Raw genomic sequence first — 13703 nt, forward strand, 5'->3', positions numbered from 1 at the left:
TGTCATCTAAACCAGAGACAATCATCTCCTGGAAATCTATTTATTTATTTCTAATGATTTACTTATTTATTTTAATGTGTGGGGTATTGGCCAGAAGAGAGTATCAGATCCTCTGGAACTGGAGTTACAAGTGATTGTGAGCCTCCACGTGGCAGCTGGGACCTGGACCCGCGTTCTCTGTAAGGCCAGCGAGCGAGTGCCCTTAACCCCTGAGCCATCTCTCCAGCTACTCACTTGAAAACACAGAATTAGTTGCTAAAGGCCAAGGGTAGCCTGTGATACAGGGACTTCACTGGTGCCTACACCGTTTTGTTTTGTTTTGTTTTGTTTTGTTTTTGCAGTTTTGTTTGTAAGAATTCTAATAAGAGCTCACAAGGAAAGTCTATGTAACCCTGGGAAAGTTTTTCCTCATTTAGCCACACAACTCTTTTTGTCTGGGCGAGGAGAATGCTAACTGCCATCCTTGCCAAGAAGCCATCTCTCCTGTCTGTCTTGTTTACAGATTCACTGCTACTGGGAGGAGAAAAAAAAAAAAGGAGGGGGGGGAGTGTTTGTGCCTGGGAGAAAGGCAAGAACAGCATCTACAATTACCGGTAAGTGTGGAGGAGGGGTGGGAACACCAGTGAGGGCTTCTAAGAAGAGGTGTCTGATTAGTGGGAGCCTAATTAGAATATGGGAGACCCTCCCCTTGCTGTGCAGGGTGCACCTGCAGCAGGCTACATGACTAGACGTGATGGGAGCGTTCTCTCTGTGTTAGTTTCATTTTCTGTTTCTGACGCAAAGATACCTAACAATAGCAACTTTGAAGAAATGCAGTTTGAGCTTACAGTTTGGAGGGAGACAGTCCATGCCCGAGGCAGATAATTAGATCCGTCGGTAGCTGAAAAGCGGAGGGGGCATGGATGCTTGCGCTCAGCTCACTTGCTCTTTGCTGTTTAGTCCAGGACCCCAGCCCAAGCAACGGTGCTATACACAGTGAAGGGGGTTCTTCCCACCCTAGATAAACTAACACGCCCGTACAACCAAGTCCAAGAGCTCACTGAATCTACATGATCTCCCAGTGCGTCTGCGGGGCTTGCCTGCTAAAGTGATTCTAGATCCACTCAAGTTGGCCGTCGAGGTTAACCACTAGAGCCTCTACTGGGAAGGATCGGAAGAAAGAAGACCCTCCATGCTGCAGGATCTAAAGTACAGCGATGATGAGGCGGAGGACGCAGAGCACAGAGCTGCACAGTGGCCCTTACAGAGAAGGGAAGGAAACACACAGCAGTCACTGCTCCGCCTTCGAAGTCAGGATCGAGCCTGAAGCGAAAGGGATTTTTTCTAATGGAACACTTGAAGTACCTGCTTTGGGAGAGGCCTGCTGCCCTCATAGGCCCCTTGCCAAGTAAGGGGAGCTGCTAGGGGCGGAGCATAAGCTACAGTGTGGCCACCCCTACGCCAGGCCCCTGCTACAGTGTCATCTTGAGAGCCTGCCCTACACATAGTCCTCTGAAACAGTGGGCTGTCCCAGAGGCTCTGTCAGCACTGTCTACCGCCTAGGTGGACCTGCCCAACCTCTTACCTCTGAGAAGAAGCCAGGAAGGCCACCCACACTGAGGATCTTGGTCTCTGAAAAGCAGCTCGGTAGCCGTGCTCACCATCCTCAGCCAAGGGAAGGAGCTGGGAAAGACTGAATCTAGCATAAAGCCTTGCAGAAGCATCCAAGTGGCCTTTGGACAGAAAGCTCCCCTCTAAGTGGTCCCTAACACTACACGGCCAATTTACCGTTATGAGTGCTGCATTACTCTTGTCTGGGCCTCCTGGAATGACCGGTCGGTGGGTGAGTGTCCTATTCCTAGTGCTGTATGCACCGCCCCATTGGAGTGATGCTGTCCCTGTGTGACCCATGGAGACTGACGGCCCCCTCCGTCGTACTACTACATGAAGTGCGCCCGGTGCCAGAAACTGCAGCTAAAGAAGCCACACAAAAACGACAGTTAGAGCCCAAATCAGGGCAACCAACCAAAATGATCCCCTAAGATGCACCTCCAGGAGAAAGTCTTTCTCTATGAAAGCCACCCCGTATAAAAGCCGCGTAGATGTCAGATCAGCCAGACGTCCAAACGCTAATCCATTCACACTAGAACCACAAAAGAGCAATTATAAAAGTGCCTCAAAAGGATCACAATAACAAAAAACAAACAAACAAACAAACAAAACCAGACAAAAGAAAAGGGAAACTGACCAAATGCCTGGAAATAGCTCAAAATAAAAAGTCAGAAGAAACATTTCAAGATTCAAAGGAATAGACAATTCACAATCTGAATTTTAAAAACTAATCACAGAGGTAGAAATCACAAGAAAGAACCAGATTGAAATATCAGAGCTGAAGAATTTAGTAGAACATCTATTTCTTTTTTTTTAAAGGATTTTATTTATTTTATGTATATGAGTGCTCCACTTGCATGTTCACCTGCACACCAGAAGAGGGCACTAGATCACATATAGATGGTTGTGGGTCACCATGTGGCTGCTGGGAATTGAACTCAGGACCTCTGGAACAGCAGACAGTGCTCTTAACCTCTGAGCCATCTCTCCAGCCCCTGAACATCTATTTCTTTAAAAGTACAGCTGACAACTTCAGCAAAAGCCTAAAAATTAGACTGAAGGGTCTCTGAGCCTAAATACTAGTTCTTTGAAATACTGCACTGAGTCAGATAACCACCCTAAGAGGCCAAGGAAGAGCGGGGTGAAGTTAGAATCATTATGGGATTCAAATTCTTTCTGGGTAGCACTGCAAATTGGGGACTCAGAAAAAAAAATCTACAGAGGAGCCCAAAGCCAAGCAGACATTCAGAGAACAGCCCGGGCAGGAAACCAGTACACCAGCACTGGCGTTGCCACAATGATGCTTGGTTTATCATTAACTCGGGTTAACCACAGCAGCAGCAAACTTAGAATCCAATTTGAATGTGAAACTGACAGAAATCCTTCTGCTGCAGTACCAATGAGAGACTCTAATCCATTACTGAGGGAAACATTTTAAATCCGCGGAGGAAAAAGCCAGAAGTAAACAGGTGATATCGGAACGACTTCTCCAGAACTTAATTATCTCTTAACCTGCTTATCTCAGCCAAGGTTGTGAAGTCACAGTGTCACGGGAGCTAGGCCACACGTTGAGCCGCAATCTCAGAAAGAGAAAAGTTACATTACGAACCAGGAAATAAGATCCTGTCAGACTAAGTGGGATGCGGGAAAATGTCTGAATTTCAGTGGCAACATATTTGGAAAAGAATGTATAAAGGTGAATATGTTACCGTATTGCTGTTTATTTTAAGAAGTTCTGGGAGTATTCGGAGGTGAGGTGTGGAGAAGCAGCTCGTGGTGTGGGGAGTGGGAGTTGGGGTGGTGTTGGCGTGGGGGGGGGGGGAAGGGGGCGGGAGGAGGTTGGTGCTGAGAGACTGCATCTTTTCCCAGGTTCCTCTCCCTCACTGGTTTTGCTTCCTGTTGCCGCGTGACTTGAAGAAACTCACCCCCCACCCCCCCCACCCCTCCACCCCCCAGGCTCCGCCACGCTGCCACGTGCTCCTCCTACCCCTGCAGTGCTCTATGTACACAGCCCAGAGAGCACACAGCCTAAACTGTGACCCTAAATAATAATAATTCTCCTTCTTCAAATTGTTTTGTCCCCTAGTTCACACAGAAGCATACAGTAACCAACACAGAAAACAGTCACTAGAGGAGCAGCTGATTATTACAGCAATCCCCCCAGTCAGACGTAAGGAATTTCAGAAAAATGATCACGATCCCAGAAGCCCTCCAAGGTGAGGAATAAAACGCTGAGGGACTGGTAATTTATTGGTTACTAAGGGACGAGAGTGTCTTTAGGGGAAATGCTAACTTGCCTTTGAAGTATCCTGTCAGTTTTGCTTCAGCTCAAACTTTTTTGTTGGGGAGGGCTGGAGGGCTGAGGCAAAGAAAAAGTAAAGAGTAGAAAGAAAGAAATTAAGATGCAGAGGAAACTGCGAGTGTGTTAGTAAAGGGGGATTTCCCTCTTCAATGTCTGCTTCAACTGCTTGCTGATGCGTCTGTCTCTTCTCACCTTTCCTGTACAATGACGATGTTTTCCCTCTATGTTGGAAGTATGTGTGTGTATGTATGTATATTATTATTATTATTATTATTTTACAAAGGATCACAGATAAAAGTTGTTTTTGAATCTCTGAGGAGACTTTGAACCTGGCATTTTGAGAAAAGATGGAGCTGTGTGTTTATGGGGATTCATAAGCTAAACCGAATACATTTTTGCTGAATGAGATGAACATGAGCCTTTAGGGTCAAGGATGGAGTGTTACGGTTTGAATATGAGATAGCACCTAACAGACCCTCATACAGGGGGCTCCATACCAGCGGGTGAGCTTTTGGACTGTGACTAGATCCTGAAAGCTCTGATCAGCTCACTGGATCAGAGTATTAAAAAAGGTAAGAGGCAACATCCAGTCCGAAGAAGTAGGAAGTAGGTCTACTTAGAAGGCAGACATCTTTATATGAGTACACTGCCTTCATGCACACCAGAAGAGGGCATCAGATCATACTACAGATGGTTGTGAGCTACCATATGGTTGCTGGGAATTGAACTCAGGACCTCTGGAAGAGCGGCAAATGCTCTTAACTGCTGAGTGGAAGGCAGACATCTTGACCCCTGTCTTCCCTCTGTCTGTGTTGCCAAGTGCTCTCGCTGCCACAATGTCCTGCCTTAATTCATGACTCAAAAGTAGGCCAGCCACCCTGACCTGACATTGCTGGAAAAGTGGGCCCAAATAAATCTTTCCCCCTTTAAATTATTCCTTTCAGGTGTTCGCCACAATGATGGAAATTCTGATGAACACAGTCCCTCTGATGTCAACTGACGTGTGTCATGTGGAGTAATAACACACCAGGTAGCGTTTTGGCTCATAGCAGCTTTTGGTCATGTGGAGCGTGTTATGCCGGGTCACTGCCTGACCTTGGATTGTACAGAAACAAGTGCCTTATGGGTTACTATTAATTAACTCAACTTGATTGGATTGAGATTGTGTCTGGGAGGGCATTTCCAGAAATGGTTATGCTCATGAGCATCTTGACCTAATAGGCAGGTTAATGTTTTGATGGGTCCATAGTATGATGCCATTGCTAGGAGACCCTGAGGGTGTAGTTTAGAGGTTCATCTTGCCCCGGCCTCTTTCTATATCGTCCTTCACTCTATTTTCTGTCCCTTGTGAGATGAACATCTTTCCCTACTTGCTCTCCCACAGCCATGGTGTTCTACTCAAGTGCACGAGGCTAAGGAGTCAAAGACTGAGCCACAAGTCAGGCGTAAATTACTCTTCCTTGAAGTTTTTCTCTCTGGCACTTTGGTAAGAATAATAAGAAAAGTAATTAATGCAAAGTTCCTTTGCAGGACTCTTTTTTAAAAAAATCAAAATACTCAACACACACTTCTCTCTTATTTCCCCAAAGGAGGGGTCACCAAGCTGTACTGCCCCCTGCTGGACTCCAACTCTGCAGGAGCAGCACCCACCCATTTATTTATTCTCAGCAAGTATCTGCCCTATGGTAGGTCCTGTTGATCTAAGGCACTCACGAAGGAAACCAAAACCTCATATATACCCCTCCCCCGCAAAATAGGAACATTAGATGCTTACTCCAACCTTCTCCCTGAGGGCAAGTCTGTTGCAATGCCTGTCTGTGTCTGGTGGGCTGAGGGCACTCTGGGGCAGCGGGGCATCGCTCTGCCAGTTAATGTTCCCTGCGTTTCCAGTCATTTCAAGTATTTCAGGTCCCCTCAGATCTGTGAGATGGACAGGACAGAAGCCATTTCCTCACGCAGCCCTTTCCCCCAAATTACAGCTCTGCATACATGATCCACCTTTGTCTCTCCCCAGGGAGTATCCAAGTATTAGGATTTCTCTCCATCTGAGTGGTGCTGGATGAAGGGGGAAAGTCCTCTGGCTTTGATCTTGCTGAGTTTGTGCTCACCTGCTGTGAAGGGGCCCCTTAACTGACTTCCAGATTTCTCACACAAAGAACTGTGTACTATGGTTTATAATTATTGCGTCTACAAAGTGAGTCCAGGATAGCCAAGACTACACAGAGAAACCTTGTCTCAAAATAAATAAATAAATAAATAAATAAATAAATAAATAAATTTATCATCATCATCATTGTTGTCAGTGTGTGTGTGTGTGTGTGTGTGTGAGAGAGAGAGGGGGGGGGGAGGGAGAGATGCATGTGCTTTGGCATTTTGTGTGGAGGTCAGAAGACAGCTTTCAGGAGTTGCTTCTCCCCTTCCACACGAAATCACTTTTACTTCCTGAGCCATCTCGAGCAGCCCGTGTGTGGTCTTCCTGAATGGGTATCTTCGTGAGAGGCGGGAGGGGCAGAGGTTTCTTAGTCGGCCATCTTCCTGACGCTCTTCCTGTGGTTATGGTTTACGCTTCCCCAATGACAAGTAGTTTGGAAACATATTTTCCATGTGCTTATTGGCTATTTGTACACCTTCCTTAGAGAAACATCTTCTATTCAAGTTCTTTGTTTTAAAACTGGACTTATTCTAGATGTCAATTTTAAGCATTACTGGTTTTAAGCAAAAAACCTTTTAGGATAATCTGCTTATGTAGCAGTGGACGACCAATAAATACTGCAAGTTCATATATGAATATCTTAATATAAAATTGTTCCTATGGAAAAATATGGAAAGCTATATACTGCCTGACATTGGAGAATGATTTTACTATAATATCTCTATACGATATACAGTTGTCTTAGTTAGTTTTCTGTTGCTGTGATAAAACACCATGACCAAAGCAACTTATAGAAGAAAGAGTTTATTTTGGCTTATGGTTCCACATGGGTAAGAATCCACCCTGGCTCGGAGGCATGGCATCCAGAGCAGGTGTAGAGGCAAACATGGCAGCAGGAGGAGGAAGCTGCGATATCTTGTACTCAACCACAATTATAAAACATAGAGCATGAAGTAGAAATGGGCCAGACTATCAACTCTTAAGGCTGGACCCAGTGACCTACTTCCTCTACCTGTTTAGGCTGTTCCCCCTCCTAAATGTCTCCAATCTGGGGACCAAGAATTCAAATACATGAGCCTGTGGGGGTCAGTTCATGTTGTACCACAAATATTAATATAACATTTCAAAATTGCCAAGAGGTTGCTAATAGTATAAGAAGATCTTTATTCAGGGGGCTGGAGAGATGGCTCAGAGGTTAAGGGCACTGGCAGCTCTTCCAAAGGTCCTGAGTTCAATTCCCAGCACCCACATGGAAAGGCCATTTGCCTGTCACTCCAGGTTACCCTCTGGAATGCCTTCTGGATAATTTCAGATCCCTTTGCCTAGCACCCACTTTAAGGGCTTCTAAGCTTACACACCTCTGCAACCAAACTTGGCCTCAGTATCCCTTAGAAAGCAGATCCAAAACGGGACCTCTTTAATTATTGCCCGCAGTCGGGGAAATGGAAGAAGGTTCCTTGTATTCAAGCTTTTCTCTTCTTCACTCCAAGCCTTCCCTTTCTGTTTGCTCTCCCAAAAGTTTCAAATGTGCACCTAAAAAGAATTTTCTCCCTAACCTACTGAACTTGGTCTTCTGTGCATACATGTGTCCCAGTGTCCTGCCAGCTTTCCTACATCCAAGACAGTGCCAAACCAGCTACCCACAGGTGCTGCAGCCCACCCTCACAGAGGATCATGTCAGCTGGACCTGCATTGCCCCTCCTAGCTGCAGGTGTTCTCAGACCCTGGACAGCCTGTTCTTCCTGGACTTGGCCAACATTTTCAGCCTTTTGGTCTCCCTGTCACCACACCAGTCTCAGCAGGAAGTAGCCAAACACAATTGATTTCTTCACCCCTTATCCATTTATGATTTATGCATCATGCTTCAGACCCGGGACAAACAGCTCCAAGTTTTCCCAGCATTCCTCAGGCCCTGTCTGCTGCAGGGCATGGCTGGCATACCCCATCCTCTACCCTGAACTTTCCAGGGCAGGGGCTTTCACTTCCTCTTCACCAAATAATCTGGACATTTTGGGGCTCCTCCTTTCCGCCCTTCTTCTTCTTCTTCTTCTTTTCTCTCTCTCTGTCTCTCTCTCTCTCTCTGTGTCTCTCTCTGTGTGTCTCTCTCTGTGTGTCTCTCTCTCTGTCTCTGTCTCTCTCTCTGTCTCTGTCTCTCTCTGTCTCTCTCTCTCTGTCTCTGTCTCTCTCTCTCTCTCTCTCTCTCTCTCTCTCTCTGTCTCTGTGTCTCTCTCTCTCTCTCTCTCTCTCTCTCTCTGTCTCTGTCTCTGTCTCTCTCTCTGTCTCTCTGGTACTCCCTCTGGCACTTCCTCTTATTCCTCCCCCTCCCTCTCTCTGTCTCCCTGTCTCTGCCTCTCCCTCTCTCGACCTTCACACAATAAACCTCTGCGTAGCAGATCTGTCACGTGGCATCATTCTTTATATATTACAACAGCAGGCTCTCCTCTAAGACTCATGACCTCGTGTAGTTGCCTGGGTTTCCAGTACCAGGCACGACTTCTCTCCTGATGACATCATAGAAACAAATACCAACTTGGCCTTTCATTCAACCCCAACGGGGAGGAAAAGCAAAAAACAAAAAACAGAAAACAGAAAAAGACTTACAGTTCTGAATTATGGATTCTTTACCAAGATAAAATGCCAGGCAAGCAGGTAAAAAACAAAACAAAACAACAACAAAAAAAATACTGTTGCCAATATTCTTCCTAGATCATTTAAGGGCATTTTTTCAGGAGCGCTGAGTGTGGGGATAAATTTGTATAATGCCAGCACTAAGGAAATGGAGGCTGGAGAGACTGGGGTTCATGGTCCTCCTCAGCTACATAGCAAGGCCAAGGCCTGCCCCAGCCCAGCTGAGATACTGTCTTTAAGAAAAGAAAATATTTTAGTATAGCACAATTTATGCCCTTTCCCACAGTGAGAATTCACTCCACACACTCAAGAAAAAAATGAGGAGAAAGCTCATTAATGACGGCATGGGCCTGGGTCCAGCTCAGTGGTTCTCAACCTTCCTAACACTGCGCCCTTTAATACAAATTCCTCACGTTGTGGTGACCCCAACATTGCTGCTTAATAACCGTAATTTTTGCTAATGTTATGAATCTTAACATAAATATATGCTATGCAGGATATCTGACATGTGACCCCTGTGAAAGGGTCTGTCCACCGGTCTCAAAAGGGGTCATGACCCACAGATTGAGACCCACTGATCTAGCTAACACCCAAAGAGGAGCAGTCACAAATAAAAGACTTTAACGACTTACACACATACACCTAAGGACTGTGCGCTCACATATGCTGCCCTCCATAAACCTCTTTCAGGTCCTGCCCCTAATTAATACTGTGAACAAATTAAACAGAGACAAGAGACTGTAAGTCTGGCCACTTGGAGGGATGGGAAGTTACACAGCAAAGGTATTAAATGTTGCCAGAATCGTGTTGAGTACATTAATGTTACTGTCTTTCAAATAATTGTTGCCCTGGGTCATCTTATCCGCCTAGCAGCCTTATGGCTTTCTCAAGAAGAGAATTGGGGCTTTGTGATGATTTTCAGCCTTCGCTGCCCCCATGGAGTTGTGTGCTGGAGGCTTGTTCTCAGGTAGAGAAATGGGGGTAAAGGCTCAAGTCAGGCTTGTCTCGTTTTGTTATGGGAATGGATCCTAATGGCTGGTTCAGCCTGTTGGAGAAACTATCATCTTAACACCCTAAGTTTCTCTTTCTTCTGGTTAGCAGATTACTTACTCTTGGGGTATTTTGGAGGCAGTGCTCCTTAACCTACACTCTAGTGCGACTTAACATCTCTTAAGCAAATCCACCAGTGTCCTTTATAACATTCACTCTATTACTTCCAGCTCTGCTGCACCACCAGAACCACACTAAGGGAATTAAAATTGAAAGTTTTAAGATGAAGAAGCCAGAGCAGAAAAGAAATAAAACTGAAACAGTGCTAAGTCTTAAAGCTGTGGGTAGGGGAAATAATTATTGTAAACTTAATGGAAAGTGCTAAAAAATTGTTAGAAGTGAATTATCTATATTGTTTTAATGAAGTCTAAAAATCAGCCGGGTGTGGTGGCACAGGCCTTTAATCCTGGCACTCAGGAGGCAGAGGCAGGCAGATGGCTGTGTTTTCAAGGACAGCCTGGTCTACAAAGCAAGTCCAGGACAGCCAAGGCTAACATGGAGAAACCCTGTCTCGAAAAACAAAAAACAAAAAAGAAAAAAAAAATCCTTGTTAGCTGGGACAAAGAAGCAATCATTTGTTTTCTTCAAATAACTATGTGGTGAAGTTATCCTCTCAAGGTGATAACTTCATCTAGATTTAAACCTATTTTTAAAAATATGAAGGTAGTGAAATATATTTTAAATAATTAAGAAACTATAGCATTATTTATTTACCTATAATTATATACATGTAAATGTGTGTGTGTGTGTGTGTGTGTGTGTGTGTGTGTGTGTGTGTGTGTGTAAAAGTCGTGGGTTGGAGGAATAGTTACTGTAAATTTAATCTAGAATGTTAAGAAAATGTTAGAAGTGAATTGTCAACATCATTTTGATGAAATTTAAACACACACGCACACACACATATTTGAAGTTAGTCCACTTGTGCTGACTACACTCCTCGAAAGAACCATAAAGTACCTAACCCCCATCCCACACATGAGAACCTATTTCTACTTAGTCGGAGCAGCCCAAGAAACCCCCAAACAATGTTGGCTGTTGCTGTTGCTCCGGGTGGTCTCAGAGACCGATGGTAAGTCCCCATTGGTGAAAACAAGCACTTCAGACACAAGGCTTGGAAGACTTTCCCAGGATCTGGCCTGAAAGCCTGATTTCTGAGGACTGGCTCTCATGGATCCAGAAGCATGCTTCCAAGGAGGGAAGCAATCAGTAGCCTATGCGTTACAACAGTCACATGGCCAACTGAGCAACTCTGCCTAGATAAGACTCCACTCATAGAGTTCTCAAGAGAGGAATCTCAAACGGCTGAGAAGCACTTAGAGAAATGCTCTGTGTCCTTATCCATCAGGGAAGTGCAAATGAAAATACTCCGAAATTACACCTTACATCTCTCAGAATGGCTAAGATCAAAAACTCAAGTGACAGCACACGCTGGCAAGGATGTGGAGAAAGGGGGACACTCCTCCATTGCTGGTGGAAGTGCAAACTTGTACAGACACTACGGAAATCAATATGGCAGCTTCTCAGAAAATAGAGAATTGATCTACCTCAAGACCCAGCTATACCATTCTTGGGTATATGTCCAAAGGACACTCCATCCTACCACAAGCTCAGCTATGTCCGTCGCAGCTTTATTCATAATAATTAGACACTGGAAACAACCTAGATGTCCCTCAACCAAAGAATGGATAAAGAAAATGTGGTGCGTTTACACAATGGCGTATTACTCAGCTGTTAGGGGAAAAAATGACATCATGTAATTTTCAGGCAAATGGATGGAAGTTAAAAAAAAAAATCATTCCGAGTGAGGAAACCCAGACCCTGAAAGACAAACATGATAAGTACTCACGCATAAGTGGATATTAGCTTTAAGTAAAGGCTAACCACACTGCAGTCCATAGACCCAGAGAGGCTAAGTAACAAGGAGGGCTCGAGAGGGACACATGGATCTCCCCGAAAAAAGAGAAAATACAATAGATTTTGCCAGTGGGCTGGAGTCAGGTGAGAGTATGAGGAGATAATGACAGGAGTGGGGCGGGGGGGCAGCTTTTGGGTGTCCGTGTGGAAACCTAGTGCAGTGGGAACTTCTGGAATCCTATCAAGGACTCTTAGTAGCTGAGGACACAGAGCCTGAACTGCTCATCTTCTGTAACCAGGCAAGGTTTCCAGTGGTGGGACTGGGACCCCAGCAAAACCTTTGACTCACACCGGTCCTGCTTGCAAGGTATGTGGTGAGACAATGCTGGCTCAGAGCTTATGGGAGTGGCCAACCAATGAGTGGTCTAACTTGAGGCCCAAGCCAGGAGAGGGAGAGGCCATGCCTGGAAGGCCAGAAACCCAAAGCTGCATAGCTCATAGACCTAGGGTACAACCAAACATGACTGACCAAAAATAAATAAATAAACAAATAAATATAATAAAAGTTAGTGAAATGAGTTCTAATGATAGATCAGTGACTCGCCCAATCATCATCGGAGAGGCTTCCTCCGGCAGCTGATGGGAGCAGATGCAGAGACCACCCAAACATTTGGCCAAGCTCAAGGAACCCCTTGCAAGAGGGGAAGGAAGGATTCTCGAAGGCAGAGGGATCAAGGATACCAGGAGACCGTGGCCCCACAGAAATCAGCCAATTTCGTTCGTCTCATGGCTCATAGGAGCTCATAGAGAATGAAGTGGCAAACACGGAGCCTGCTTGAGTCTGCGGGAGGCCCACTGCATACATGCCGTGGCTGCTTAGCTTGGGGGCTTTGTGGGACTCCTAACAGTGGGCGTGGGGTTGTCTCTGGCCGGTTCCCTTGCTCACGGGACCTTTCTCCTCTTACTGGGTTCCCTCATCCAGCTTCGGTATGAGGGTTTGTGCCTGGTCTTATTGCATCTTGCTCTGTTCTTCTCTGAAGGGAAACGGAGGAGTAGTGGGTCGGAGGGAGGAGTGGGGGCGGGGCTAGGATGGAGGGAGGTGGGGGACGGCTGGAAGGAGTGGAGTGAGGGGAGACTTTAGTGAGGGTGTATTGTATGAGAAAAGAATACATAAAAACCGAAAGAAAACATTATAAACCATTAAAAAAAAAAAAAAAAGAATCCACAGCTGCCGTGAGAGGGCACACCTGTAATCCCAGCACTCAGGAGGCAGAAGCAAGTGGATCTCTGTGAGTTTGAGGCCAGCCTGATCTACAAAGAGAGTCTAGGACAGCTAAGGCTACACAGAGAAACCCTGTCTTGAAAAACAAAACAAACAAAAAAGAAAGAAAGAAAGAAAGAAAGAAAGAAAGAAAAGAAAAAGAAATCTACCTCATAAATTTTGCTTTGGCAATATTGAATTATGAGTTTCTTGCAGCCAAATTAGCAGAGCTATTGTATCCGCCATGAATCCCACAGTGATGGCTTCTGGGCTTTGAAGTAGCCTTTTTGCAAGTGGTCAGTGATTGCTGTTATCTGAAGCTTATGGAGTTGCTTTTTCTGAAGGATTCTCAGAGCCTTTGCATAACTTAGCCCCCAGACATACCTGGCAAACCAGGAAACCTTGGGTGGCTGAGAATTGCTTGGGTGATGGTTTCTTCAGACAACTCTTAGATCAGATAAGAGGTTTTGGTATGTGAAAAATGTCTTACTAAAAGTACCTTTAGTGTAAAAATAAAGAGGCCTCTGCAAGGAGGTTGGTTCTGGAGTTTAGTCCGTCCGAACTGTTCCACCCTGCTGTCAAGAAGCCTACTGTGTCTCTTTGTCGTCCAGACGAGGAAATTTCACCTTATGTGGTCTCTGCTTTTTTTCTTTTTTCCTGTACATCTACTGATTTCACAGCGTTGCTTGATTTGGCTTTCTTAGTTTCCTTTTAACGTCGTCTCATGTGGACACTCGAGGCACTGAATTGTTTTGTTTTGTTTTGTTTCTTAATTCAAGATTTAGACCCAACTCAAATACTCTACAAAGTGAGTTAAGGGTTAAAACCTCAAGTCTAAGAAAAGAGGAACAACTCTTAAGAAGAAA

General features: G+C 45.2%; 1 long non-coding RNA gene across 3 annotated transcripts; it reads left to right on the forward strand.

Moving 5' to 3' along the window:
* The first annotated feature begins 508 nt into the window (after positions 1-508).
* LOC311608468 lies at positions 509-6112 on the forward strand. 3 transcript variants are annotated; one of them, XR_014782978.1, is made up of 6 exons: positions 509-593; positions 3677-3806; positions 4837-4922; positions 5277-5378; positions 5482-5577; positions 5907-6112. It is a non-coding gene; the product is annotated as an uncharacterized lncRNA (long non-coding RNA). The 3 variants fall into 3 exon arrangements; XR_014782979.1 differs by lacking the exon at positions 509-593 and adding an exon at positions 2710-3286; XR_014782980.1 differs by lacking the exon at positions 509-593 and adding an exon at positions 2710-3059.
* The last annotated feature ends 7591 nt before the right edge of the window (positions 6113-13703 follow it).

The sequence above is a fragment of the Acomys minous genome, assembly GCF_964271855.1.
Source record: "Acomys minous genome assembly, chromosome: 11".
Classification (NCBI taxonomy): domain Eukaryota; kingdom Metazoa; phylum Chordata; class Mammalia; order Rodentia; family Muridae; genus Acomys; species Acomys minous.